The 7,027-nt window shown below is 43.1% G+C and overlaps 1 non-coding gene across 1 annotated transcript; it reads left to right on the top strand.

Moving 5' to 3' along the window:
• Nucleotides 1–6,625: 6,625 nt before the first annotated feature.
• Nucleotides 6,626–6,697, top strand: trnaq-uug (transfer RNA glutamine (anticodon UUG)). The gene has a single exon. It is a non-coding gene; the product is annotated as a tRNA-Gln (tRNA).
• Nucleotides 6,698–7,027: the final 330 nt, after the last annotated feature.

Raw genomic sequence — 7,027 nt, 5'->3', positions numbered from 1 at the left:
ACTTGAAATCTTTCTTCAGTTTTTTTCCCCAAGTTGTTGATCCTGTTCAATACAAAAAGCAAAATGGCATGTCGCAAGTCACACATTGGGCCTTTACCCTAATACCTGACCTGCAGTTGATCTCGTTTATGTAACGCTGAAACTATTTTCAACAGCAACATACACACTCGACGTGGTGATCAAACAGCATTTCGGCAAAACGTCAGATCTAAACTGTGCTAAATCACTATGTCCTTAGCTCTTGTGCAATCTAAATCACAAACACTCCACTCTTGACTCCAGCATTCCTTCTGTGCATGCGAGTTTCATACCTCAGCTCAACTTTTCCCCATCAAGACCGAGTTGGTTTTAATCCTATTTATCCGTCATCCGTCGTTGGTCTTCATGCACTTGCAAAGTGTGTCTCCTCCATGTTGAGCGGGGAAGCTTTCTTTCTTTTCTTTTTTTTTTTTTTAGCGTAAACGAGGGCGAGAGCGCGACACTGGATCCAGAAATGTGAGGAGACTTGAGGAGAAGACGTCAAACTCGTCCGCCCTTCCAGACGTCGGCTCACACAGCAGCCGTGGTCGTGGCTAGCGTTAGCGTGGCTAGCTGGCTGATTTAACCCTAAACCGCGGCACTAAGTTGAGCACCCCGCCTGTGAACCGTTCTGCCACCGCGGCCGCCGAGAGGCTCTGCGCACCACCGGGAATCACTGACAGCGGAACGCACGCATCGACACACGGATAGCTTAATCACACCGACGATAGTCCGACGGGAAATAGGCTATCCCTCCTTATTCGAGACCCAAATAGATGGCCATTACTTTTTTGTTATGCACCGCCCCCTCTCCAGGATCTCTACGGGAAAGAGGGATTTCCCCCCAGCCCCTACGATAGCCAATCACAGACGGGCACGGCGTGTCTTCTGTGCGGTCATTGGTTAGATTTACGCTCAGCCGGGTGCTGATTGGTTGATGACAGTGTTCGTCACTAGGGGCCCCGCCCCCTCAAACAGGGGTGTGTCGTGACGTCAGAGGTAACGAAGAGGTAAACAACTTTGACCGCGTGAGGTTTAAAGCAACACCCTTTCGCCTCGGATCTCTGAATCAACGGAGACCCCCTGTGTGGGAGGACCACCGTGCCAGCCTCCGACACGGGAGGCGTCTCCGCGGGTACACGCTGTCCCCGCGAGGCCGCCTTGTCCCCACTAACATCCTCTGTCTTTTGTTTGCAGCCGCGAGCGCTGAGTATTAAATTACAAATCTAAGCAAGCCACTACGCCAACGAAATCGATATCACGACGCCGAAACAATAACACGAGTCATGTCAGGCCGACGCGCTTTCATTTCGCCGCTTTTGCTGCGTGATTTCTTTGACACTTTGCAAATGTGTGCAACGAGGCGTGAGTATCGGAGGGGTGTGTCCACTCTGCAGTACAGTGGTAGGCTGAGAGGCAGAGCCGCTGCATGGCGATGTTGCCATACATTTGCAATGCATGACAGATCGCAGAGAGTATGCTAAAAATAGACGATTGAACAACTCTGCCACATTGCATCTCTGCTCCAACGCCATCGTTTTCATTTGGTCCTGTGCATGATGCAAATCCTTTTTTTCTTGCACCTGCTTGTAACATTATTTTGGTGTTTGCTTGAAGTGCTCTGTGCATACAGGATCTCTGGTATTTGACTGTAGAGGTGGTGGCTATGTGTGTATGTGGTGTGAGGGCCAGCGGAGGGGGCCTGAGTGAAGGTCAGAGGTGTGTCTATAATGTAAACACTGTAAAGGCCTCAGATAAGAAGGGGAGAGGGAAAGAGAGAGAAGGGCCCTATCCGGTCACATATCCTCTTTCAACTAATCATGGAAACAAAATGTACATCTGTGATGTTTTTAAAGAGTCTTCACATCTCAGTGGAATTAAATCGGTTCATGAAGTGATATGTACAATCATTTATTCTGTTGTCAAAAGCTTTGATTAATGAAAAACATTACATAGTTAACATTTTCCTTTCTATGTTCCGTATTATTGCCATGCAAATGTAACTTCAGCTGTTCATCATATCATCCTTCAATACCTGGTTCTAGCGTTTGTAGCAGTCCTTCGACCTTTACATGGTCATCTCCTGTCTTTCCTCACAGCAACACGAACCCAGTACATTCTCCAAAATAGTCATGTTTATTTCACATTAGGCCGTTATTTGGTATCGATTGTTTGGTGGCAAAACAGTTCAAATCACCCATGCAACTTGACCCACTGTAACTTCAAAGCACACAATGTTCAAAGTTCAGTGTCAACTATTGGCTTGTTTATGCCAGCTTTGTGTTCTGGATCTATTTGTGCCTGAGAGTGTGCCCATCCTGAGCCCTCCAGCACCTTTGACATGTGTCATAAGCCTGTTAACTGTTGATTCATATGCAATAGCTGGTAGTAAAATGTGTGGGTGTTAGGTTTATGCTCATGGAGAGTTGATCCTTGTCCTGTGGCTTGGGTGCTTTCCAAGTCTGGCACCAGCTCTGGATCAGGCCGTTCTGCTTACGGGGATTTATTTGGCTCCACAACACCCATGTCAGACTTGTATCCTGGCCCCGGCCATTTTGTGTCCTCAGATGCTCTGGTGGTTCACAGCGGGCTGGCTTGCTGTTTGGAAATCAGGGGAGTGGAAATAATAAATCAGAAACACTTGACCTACTGGAACTATGAGAATTAGTATTCGTGGCACAAGTGTAGAGGCATGAATAACATCGTAACAGAGCAACAATTAGACAGATTTGATGGTACAGGAACCATAAACGATCAGGAAGTATTGTAATACATAGCAATGTTGCACATTTAAAGAATGAGCATTTTTAGAAAAGGGTGATTCAGGGCTTAATAAAAAGCATTGTGTTGTGCTTTGATGCATGGTAATACTTAATAGTGAAGTAACAAAATGCTTTTTTTTTAAATGCTTTTTTTAAAGGGCATTTTTGAACATTTGCAGGCTGACCAAGGAAAGCTTGGAAAGCTAAGACAGTTTCATATACACGTGTATATGTGTATATCTCTCAAAACACATGTTTTGAGATAGGAACATGTTTGTTTCAGTTGTCTCTTTCAGTGTAAACTGGCCCTCAGGTACACCAAACCACTCTCATTACCTGGGAGCATCTTTTTACTGGATCCTGAAAGCACAACATGATCAGGAGATGGACTCAATCTTTCCCTCGTCCATTTCTGGAATGTTTGACTGCAATACAACATCCATCCATCCATGGCATGCCTAAGGAACTCAGGATATCCTGCAAGGGGGGCGGGGGGGGGGGGGCACCACCCGATTCCACTTACATCTATCATCATGAAATGCCTCAGACGAGTGGTCAAAACCCGCACAGGCGGGCTTGCCCGAGGCAAATCACAGACAATGAGCTTTGCAATCAGCATTAGCTCAACCCAGGATGTCGCCGCCGCCTTAACCCTGCACAGCCCATCCCACTTTGAGAGCGTTGATGTAGTAGGTGAGAACCTTGTCAGCATCAGCACTGCATTTATTACAACTCACCTCACCCCTGTGGGACCTGGCTGAGTGCACTGAATCCTGGAGCCGCTCACATGAGGGCCACCGTGTGGAGAGGATGGCACTTCCTCCCCTCTTTTTCTCAGTAATGCAAACACCCAAGCAGTGCAGTTCTCACTGATCACACATCACTGCCACCACAGCAGAGCCTCACTTTTATCGGTTTGAGAATAACGCCAATGCCATCAGCGCTGTGGCTTTCATGAAAGAAGACAAAACGCTTGAATATACTGTCTTCAGCCGTGGCCTACATTCAGGAAAGTGATCTATAATAAGATATTTTAAAAATCCAGATATAAGTGAATCATTTGGAAAACCATTAGAGGCAGATTACATGTAACGCACACGCTGAAGTCACTAAATGTCTGATGTTTTTCCTGAAGGGACTGTTACAGTATTTTGAGTTAATCAGAGGTGAGAGTACAAAAGTCCAGAGAACACAAAGAATAGCCATTTGACCATTTAGCTTCCCAACCCCTGTTGTGCTTGGTGATTTATTGTACATTTTTGCTTTTTGTTGTTTCTTTAGTCTTGCAACAATTAATTTTATAGGAATATAATCAGTAATTTGCATCCTGGTTCAGCTTTGCTTTGTTACTATTTATCTTCAGTTCCGCCTTATCCAACTTTGGGTGTCAGGCGTGCTTCCAAACTTTAGCCAGCTCTAAACATCAATGGGTCACAACACAGTGAAAGAAATAGGATTTTTTTGAACTCGTCACTGATAACTAGACTGTTATCCTGTTATCACACTCCAGATGAGTTCATCATGAACTTTTTTCAAAGTATTTTTTTTTGGAAGAAAAAAACAGTGATTCACAAGTATAACGTCAAACAGTGGGTTTTGAGTTCATTGTATTTCTTGGCAGTCATGTACTGTATGTGGACCCTTTTTTTTAGTCTACTGTCAACAAGAGCAACAACTAATGTTTGAATATCCTCTGACCTCACATTGTAAGCAGCACATTTAAATGTAACCAGAGAGCAGAGGTAACTAGGTTTTTGGAGTGATGCCTCATAAATAAACAACATACAACATCTGCTACTTTCTGTCTCTTCAAGACTTCACCTCCTCACAGGAGCAGCGGTGACCAATGGATCAAGGGTTCAGATCAACATGATATAAAAAAAAAAATCTAAATTTGTTTTCAGATATTTTATATTGATATCAAAACGTGTCTATTGTCTAACTACAGTCCAAAATGTTTCTAACAATTAAATAAAGCCCTGAAGTTTTTTTGATAACAATCTGGATGCCCTCAGTGGCCTCAAAAATAAGCTCCATTTTGTTTACTCAGATAACTTGTATTGATTTCATGTATTCAAATAAACATTCTGTGACTGCAGCAAGTCCACATTAAAAAAAATAAAACCTGTAATGAGGTGACAGGACAAGGTGAGCTGGATGACGATGGACCCCATGGGGTCAAAGGGACGAGGAGAAAACACCCTGATCGATGGGACTAAAGTGGAGCGAGTCAGCACTTTTAAGCTCCTTCAGGATCAGTATTACTGAATGATGTAAACATGGAAATTCAACATGGCTCCCACAGAACCTTTTACATGTGGAGTGAGAGTAACTGTAGCAGCTGCATCACTGTGTGGTGTCTAAGCTGCGCTGCCCTGAACTGTAAAGTTATACGGCAGGTGATATAAACAGCATAGTTTCTCACAGGCAATAAATGAGCAGCCCAACAGGGTATTTACCACAGGAGATGCTTGAAGGAGGCCCGGGAACTCATGCAGGACTAAACGGATCCCTTGCCACAAAAGTGGCAGTCCTTTGCCTTATGGAAAACATGACCAAGAATTTTATTTCCAGAACCAACAGGTTCAAGATGGATCTGTCTTCCATGCCATCAGATTGGACTGTCACATTCCTAAACAAATATAATTTTTTCCATCCACTGTGTTCTAGTTAAGACACACTTATAATTGTTTTTTTATGGTAAATATTAAGTATAGTGGTTTGATGACTTGCTGAAAAGATTTTATTTTTATTTATTTGGAAATACAGCAGTTCTTGACATTTCTGGAATTCAGTTATTTAAAAGACCAAAGGTAACTGTTTTTAGTTTAAATCCTAAGAAGAAGCTCGAACTGAACTCTGTTTGCTTTACAACTAACAGAGAGAGAGAGAGAGAGAGAGAGAGAGAGAGAGAGAGAGAGAGAAGAGAGAGAGAGTCACGTTTTAGTAAATGTGATCCTTTATTTGTTTTTTAAAGATATCTTCTGTCTCACACCATCATTTGCTCTGTTTTCCTCCAGACTTCTACCTCAGCAGCTGGGAGCTCAAACGTGGTCTCATAACGTCCCTCTAGCGCCCCCTTCTGGGAGGATCAGGGAAAACATCCAGGACGAGGAGCAACAGTATTTATTTTACATCGTATTCCATGATTTAAAAATTTCAAAAACCTCTGATAATGAAACAAAATAATGTTATACAAACAGCACAAAATATTAGGAGTATTATTGCAGCGCACTCCACAGGTCTCCTCCAGGTCACAGCAGATTGTATTTATCCAGATGCTGCAAATTCACACAGATTAAGCATGTTCAAATGTTCACAATGCGACTTCAGCTGATAAACAGCTATCACTGATAAAGCCACTGTACAGAAATATTTTGAAAATGTATCTTTTATTTTTTTGCACAGAGCGGATCTGATAAGGAGTAGCAAAGGGAACCGACGTAAGTAGCTGGTGTGGCGCTCCAGTTTGTCAAATTCTCATTGCATGCATTCTTCCACGATGATACGGAGCAGCTCGGTCAGCCTAACGAGGTATTCACCCTCCACTATTTAACTTTGCATGCATACGTGTGCTAGCATTATGCTCACATGCGTTCAGTCCGACACTGCCATCCAACAGCTTAGCGCGTTTAGCTTTAGCATGGCAGCGAGCAGCGAAAGGTAGACAAAGCCGTCTTGTTTATAGTTCAGCAGTATTGCGTGACTACCAAAGAAAAAAAAAAACCCGGACAGATCCTATGCCTGATATCGCAAATAAGCCAAACCACAACTCCTCGTCATAGTTTCTAGTAATAAGTACCAACATCTTTGAATAGCTAAATTTAGATGGGACAAGCGCGAATGGTCCCATGGTGTAATGGTTAGCACTTTGGACTTTGAATCCAGCGATCCGAGTTCGAATCTCGGTGGGACCTCATCCTTTTCACCCCAGTGAATAGTAAGTGTCTCTAATTAAAAATAGATTAAAAGCCAGCATGACGCTGTGGAGCGGAAACACTCGCTTTATCTAATTTTAAGTGGGATTCAGCTGTGGTCACAGGTGAAAGTTCAAGCTTTGTGCTTTGAAATGGTTATAACTAAACTTATCACCACTAAAATAGGGTCTTGCTAATACCAGTGATTATGTCTTGTTATTATGATGTCTTTTTTGTAGCACAAGTCTCAATGACAGATTTTGGAGGTGTAAAGGAAACATATTTGTTTACAGGGAAAATATCTATATCAGAAATACTTGATGAACCTTT

Source organism: Salarias fasciatus, chromosome 5 (genome assembly GCF_902148845.1).
Source record: "Salarias fasciatus chromosome 5, fSalaFa1.1, whole genome shotgun sequence".
Lineage (NCBI taxonomy): Eukaryota > Metazoa > Chordata > Actinopteri > Blenniiformes > Blenniidae > Salarias > Salarias fasciatus.
This window is presented reverse-complemented; position numbering and strand designations above follow the sequence as displayed.